The sequence below is a fragment of the Falco naumanni genome, chromosome 3 (assembly GCF_017639655.2).
Source record: "Falco naumanni isolate bFalNau1 chromosome 3, bFalNau1.pat, whole genome shotgun sequence".
Taxonomy (NCBI): domain Eukaryota; kingdom Metazoa; phylum Chordata; class Aves; order Falconiformes; family Falconidae; genus Falco; species Falco naumanni.
In genome coordinates this window covers 104769201-104775855 of record NC_054056.1, presented here as the reverse complement: position 1 = coordinate 104775855, position 6655 = coordinate 104769201, and the positions used below count along the sequence as shown (strand labels likewise).

General features: G+C 47.2%; 1 long non-coding RNA gene across 1 annotated transcript; it reads left to right on the top strand.

Moving 5' to 3' along the window:
• Positions 1–3043: 3043 nt before the first annotated feature.
• LOC121085389 lies at positions 3044–5750 on the top strand. Its single transcript, XR_005827037.1, has 2 exons — positions 3044–4327; positions 5290–5750. It is a non-coding gene; the product is annotated as an uncharacterized LOC121085389 (long non-coding RNA).
• Positions 5751–6655: the final 905 nt, after the last annotated feature.

Below are 6655 nucleotides of genomic sequence, written 5' to 3'. Positions count from 1 at the left end.
TCATTCCAATGCCCCTGCCATGGGCAGGGACACCTCCCACTAGACCAGGTTGCTCAGAGCCCCATCCAACCTGGCCTTGAGCACTGCCAGGGATGGGGCATCCACAGCTGCTCTGGGCAACCTGTGCCAGTGCCTCGCCACCCTCACAGTGAAGGCTTTCTTCCTAATATCTACTCTAAGTCTTCCCTCTTTCAGTTTAAAATCGATACCCCTTATCTTATCACTACACTCCCTGATAAAGAGTCCCTCCCCATCTTTCCTGTAAGCCCCCTTTAGGTCCTGGAAGGCTGCTATGAGGTCTCCCTGGAGCCTTCTATCCTCCAGGCTGAACAACCCCAACTCTCCCAGCCTGTCCTCAGGAAAGGGGCTCCAGCCCCCCTGAAGATCTTTGCAGCCCTCCTCTGGACTTGCTCCAACAGGTCCCTGTCCTTCTCATGTTGGGGGCCCCAGAGCTGGTCACGGTACTCCAGATGTCATGAGAGCAAGTAGAGGGGGATGGATGTGGATCTGCTCAGCCTTGCTGTGCCTTCTCACTGCAGAAGACAGGTAGCAGCCTGGGCTGCAAGTGCTGGGACCCCCCAGCAACTCCTTCAGCTCTAAGGTATGCAGATGCCAAAAGGTAGGCTCTGAGCTGCCTCCACAAATCCATCCCGTAGCATTTGCCTTGAATCTCTGACAAAGTGGTGAGAGACCTCATTAGCTCCAAACCCCCTTCCCCACGCCGCAGGTGCAGGGACCTTGCCAAGGGAGGCTGTCAGCAGTAATAAGCAATGTCCTCCATCAGCACACAGCCTGAGCTCCCTGCACCGCTCTGCCTGCCGCTGGGTGAGGCCTCTTCCTCTCGGGCTCTGACTCATGCCCACATGCGTGAGCAGGATGTGCATCACGGGCCAGCCCCGGGTCACCAGCTCAGCTCCCCAGCGCTCAGCGGGAGCAGCCCTGCCTGCATCCAGCAGCCAAAGCCCTGCCAGCAACACCGAGCCATACCCAGCACTGGGGACTGAAGCTAGATGTGACCCCAGCATCTTCCCTCCAGCACAGCAAGACGTCCCAGGATGGACCTTCCCCTGGCCATAGCTATTAATGGTGGTGCTTTCTCCAGCAAGCATGACTTGCCCAACAAGCCTGCAGGCAGGGGGATTCCTCATGGCTGGAGTCCAGGTCCCATCCTGATGTGCCAGAAACACTCTCCCTGCAAAACCGCTCTTGCCCCATGGTGGAGAGAGATTTCTCGGGGCTTTCACTGCAGTTGGGACACACACAAGAAGTGCCTGGGCCACAGCATGGCACAAAAAGGTGCTCCCCCTCCGGCCGAACCACAAATCCTGCTTTTTACCACAAGCAAGAGAAAAAGAAGAGGAGATTGAGAAAAATGTTACCAAGTCAGGAAATAATTCTGGAGGAGGGGGAGTAGTTCTTCTAACCTTGCACATGGGGAAAGAAAACTATTTGCTGACTTTGCCTTACTTTTTAATTTATTGTTTTGCCAGCTGCTTAGATAAAAGGACAAAGCTCTGCCTGCTGTAATGAGGCAGCCAGTCAAGCATGTCTTTGCAGCATGGAGCATCTGGTCGGGACACCAGTGACGAGTGGGGAACAGTCCAAAGAGTTCACAGGACACAACCTTTAAAATCCCTTTTTGCAACAGTGAGGACTGGACACTTGCTTGTTCTTCCTCACATGAAAGCTTGGAATTGCCTGGAGATCATTAACTTCAGCAGACAGGGCACTGACATATTAAGCATCACAAGACCCGTGATAAAAAAAATCTCATGAGTTCGCTGATTAAGCCTTTCTGCCCGCTGGGCTTGAGTCGCCATTGCCCTGGGTGCCACGGCTACCTCCGACGGCTACTGCCCTGCACAGAGCCTGGCTGCTCTACATCTCCTCTGGTCCCCACGAGGAGCAAGGGCAGCACAAAGTCACCCCAAAACTGGGCTAATCAGTCCTCTTCAGCGGTTCCGGTCACATTGTGTTTTGGAGCTTATCCCCTTTTCAAGCAAGGTAATTTAATGGAGCAGCACCAAGCTATGCTTTGGAATTCACTGCCATGGGACTTTGAGACCCTCAAACTACACATAGGGTCAAAGGCAGCCAAGCACCTGATTGATGAGAAGATCCTTGGAGAATGGTTAACACGATGGTTAAAGGTGGGCATCAGTGGGCCACAGTGTCATAAAATCATAGAACAGTTTGTGTTGGAAGGGACCTTAAAAATCATCTCATTCCAACCCCCCTGCCATGGGCAGGGACACCTTCCACCAGACCAGGTTGCTCAGAGCCCCATCCAGCCTGGCCTTGAACACTGCCAGGGATGGGGCATCCACAGCTTCTCTGGGCAACCTGGGCCAGTGCCTCACCACTCTGAGAGTAAAAACTTTCTTCCTGCTATCTACTCCAGATCTACCCTCTTTCAGTTTAAAGTTGAAACCTGTCACCTTACCATGACACTCCCTGGTAAAGAGTCCTTCCCCATCTTGCCTGTGGGCCCCTTTAAGTACTGTGTCCCCGTGCTGCAGTGTTGGGACATCACAGGAGTAGCCCGACTGGCATCTGCCCTGCTCCCATGCACATCTGTAGGCATCTGCTGGTGCTTCTGCTGCGGCTGGGTGGACCTGTTGGCCTGACAGCATCCTGCTTTCTCCCAGATCCAGGCAGCTTGGGCACAGGTATGAGGGTGGGGAGGAGCAAGGTTCACCACCGTGCTTGTCAGCTGACAATTTCACACAAGCGCCGGGGTGGGTTTTACCCTTTCACCTGGGGTTTGAGGGCTGTTGCCCCCCTGCTTTGCAATAAAGGCTGCTGGCTGAGATTTCTGAGCCTTATTCTGCCACCTTTACTCACCAGGGGAAACACTTACTCACACCAGGCGTCCCACTGCCCATCTGCAAAGCCATTGTCATCGGGCATGAGAGTCTTGCGCAGCCTCTTGCCGCAAATTATGTTGATACTTTGCCCCCGGTTGCTAGCATGGCAAAGAAAACTCGCAGTATTTGAACCTCAGCGAGACTATGAATCTGACAAGTCGGGACTTGATGGGGATGTTATCACAAGGCCCAACAATGGCTTTACACTCAATTACATTTATGGTTTCTCTGATTCATCTGAATGTTTATGGCTTTGTCACTACCTGGAAGCTAAGAAAAGAAAAAATAAAAATTTAAAAGGAAAAAGATCCCACCAAAACGCCCTGTAATGAACAATTTGCTGGTGCAAGATGCTGGGTGACACAGGAGACACTGAGCAACTACTTTAGGTGGTGGGGAAGAGTCATTTTCTGTGGTGACCAGAGCTATATTTGATTTCTTAGGCAATGTCAGCTTTTGCATGCTACATTCTTTGGCTAATCGCCAGCATGATGTGTAATACTTTAGCCACACTGTTGTTACTTAATCCTTTCCTAATCTGCAATTTGCGCAAGAGGAGTAAAATCTAAGCAAAGCCACTGAGAACATCTCCACTAATAATTTATCAAACTCAACTTTTGTTGTTGGCAGGAGACGGTAGTCAGTGGAGGTGAATGTTTTCCCACAACAGCACTGTGCGATAAACACAGGGCAGCTGATTCATGCCGCACTTATTTTCTGTCATCCACCCTTCGTGTCACCCTGATATTTCTTCGAACGATAAGCCCATGTGTGTGCTCACAACACACCGCCGAGGTCCCAGTTTCATCTCTTTCTGCAAATTACACATTAATTAACCATTAATAACAGTGGGAGTTGCATGCAGAAATCCACGCCCGCCGTGATGAGACCGTGCCCTTGGTGAGCAAGTGCCTTATTAATCACCTGCATTTCAGCGCTGGAGCTGCCTCCGCAGCCCTGCAAGACAAACGTTTGTCCCTGGAGAGGAAAGTGCACGGGCACTCGCCAGCCCTAATCCTGCTGTAAAGAAAAGCGTTACCTCTTGCTCTATGAATTTTATTTATTTTGGTCCTCTGGGCAGTGCTTGCTGTTGTTAGAAACATGATTGCTTCATACAGTTATGTTAATGTTTGCATTTGACAGAATGTAATTGATACTTCGGCTGCTCCGGCTTCAAAGCCAAATTAGGAAATAAAGTGCTGCACATTAGCTTGTTTAGCTGGTTAAATACTGTAAATAAATACATACAGGGCAATGAAAACTAATGAGTTTTCTTTAAGGCATTTTCTAAATAGCTGGCTTCATAAAAAAAAAAACCAACAACCAAAAACCTATTCCTACTGTGAACTCATATCCTGAAGGATTTGTCATTATGCTGCAACAAAATTTGATCCTGGCTGAAATCTGAACTCTGGATTTCACTTGGAGAACAGGATTTTGCAAGTTATGGAGGAATCACGGTAAGAACTGTTGCAAATTTCACAGTACTTTTACCAACAATAGTTCAGAGAGATGTTGCATTTAACAAAGCCACTTCTTGCAAGGGTTTAATTCAGACCGTGGTTACACGGCAAGCTATTCTTCTCAGCGCTCGCTAGGAAAACATTACATTTGTAAGAAGCATTTGCATAGGATATTTCTTCCTTTGTGCTGCTAAATCTGTGCAGTGCCATAATGCTAAACATTGGGTTTTTCTCCCCTGACAGAATGCAATAGCATGAAAAAAAGGAGGGGGGGAGGGGGGAAGGGGGAGGGGAAATCTGCTGTTGTATAAAGAGATAATCTGACGAGATTTGCTTGACAGAATGCACTCAGCCCTAATAGAATAAAATGTGTTTTTCAAGTTCTCTCTCAGGCCTACCCCCAGTGCATTAAAGCAGAGATAGAGAAGAGCGTTGCACCAGCTTTGCCACCCAGCCAAGTGCAATAAATGTTCATCTTTTACATCTGTATAAAAAATTGTTCTTCCCCCCCACCCCCCCCCACCCCCCACCCCCGTTCTTTCATAAATAATACATTGATGCAGAAGTGCCTTTGACTGACTGGAAGGTGTTCTAAAATCGGGGCACTTTTTAGCATAGGTAGAACTGAACCTCTACCAATCCTTCTTAATTAACTGCAAATAACCTCAGCAGTATCACCTGCTTGGCAAAGAGACGTTGACCTTAAACTTGAGCTTGCTGAGCTGGCTGTTTTACCTGGCATTTTAAGTGGAAGCTGTTTTATAAATTCTGCTGTGCTACTTTAAAAGAGAATTACTGAACTGATGCCTAAAATGTAGCCAAAGTATCAAGAGGTAATAAAAAATAATAATATATATATATAGGATGTAAGATCTATCCTGACTAGGAGGCGGTTTGATGCCATTTTAGGATGGAGCTCAGGATGATGTGAAAAACCTCAAATTTTCTGGTGTTTTCAGCAGCAAACGGATGAGGACTGAAGGCTCCCAGCACTTTTCAGAGAGGCCAGCTATATCTTGCAACTTCAAGATGAAAATGGTGACCAGGTCTGAGAAATACATAAAAGATTCGTACAGTCCTCATCTAAAAGGACCATTTAAAAATAGACAAATTATGACTCTCTCGAAAAGAATTTATGTAAAAGAAATTATGCATTGCATAAATCAAAGTTCTCACACCCACCATCAAAGTTTAATCACTTAATATGCTGGTTCTTTCAACATGCTCTGAAACTTTGTATACAATAATACAAACGATGGGGTAACGAAGCAATAGCAATTTATTCTGCTGTACAAACGGATGTTGCATTATAATCCCTAAAGCAACACAGAGGCTGTTTGCAGATGTTACTACAATTTGACGTTTATTTTAATTGCTCTGCAGCGTAGCTCATGTGAAATAAAGTCATGGGATGACCTACGTATTCACCTACTAAGGGTGACTTAACTGCAAGGGTAAAAAAAAAAAAAAAAAAAAAAAAAGGTGTTTTGAAAGTTTTCAAGGTTCCATCAAAACACGTACCTCCTGCAGTTGTTTTAAAAGGATGCATCAGGGCTTCTGTCCAAGCCTGAAAGCACGGTAGGGCAGGGGGTAATTTAATCAGGCAGGCTATGTGGCGCATGTATTTTTACAGGTCTTGCAAGAATAACATCAGTAAAGTAACTTGAGATATTTCGGTGTCTGACATTCACTCAGCAAGTGCTAAGAAAATATGCTTACTGCGCAGATTGCTGGTTTCTCAAAGTGGGAGTCAAGGTGCCTAATTAAAGTCAGTGCACTTTGCTTCATCACTGACCAGGTCCCTGCTCCCTCCTTTTCTCTTTCCACTCGCCTTCTAAAAGCAAAATCCTGTTTTAAAGTTGCTCCTGCTCGAATAGCTGCCTGGTAGCAGTTGCTCCAGTGAACAGATTTCAAGCAAAAGGACAAAGTTAAACATGAGGCAAAGTATAAATAAAAATCAAGACTCTCTTCCTCCTCCTCTCTACTTGTGAGCGATGATCTCACCGCTCCGGGTGGATTGCAAGGGTGGCTTGATCTCTTTCAGGAAAGCACATTCTCTAACCTTGATACTGCTGCTATTTATACTCCTCTCTCCTCACCACAAAGAAAAGCAGCCCTAATAATCTTTCCCTTCGTTTTCAATGGGAGCACTGGGCGGCCTCTGCGCTGCCTCCGGGCAGCGGGGTCAAGCCCCTGCCCACTGGCTTCAGCTCCCCGTTTAAGCCAATGCTCTCGACTCCTGCCTCTGCTTCTGGCTTTTCTGGCTGCTCACTTTTAAACACCTGAGATCTGACTTTCCACTGGCTTGAGCATCACATTGCCACG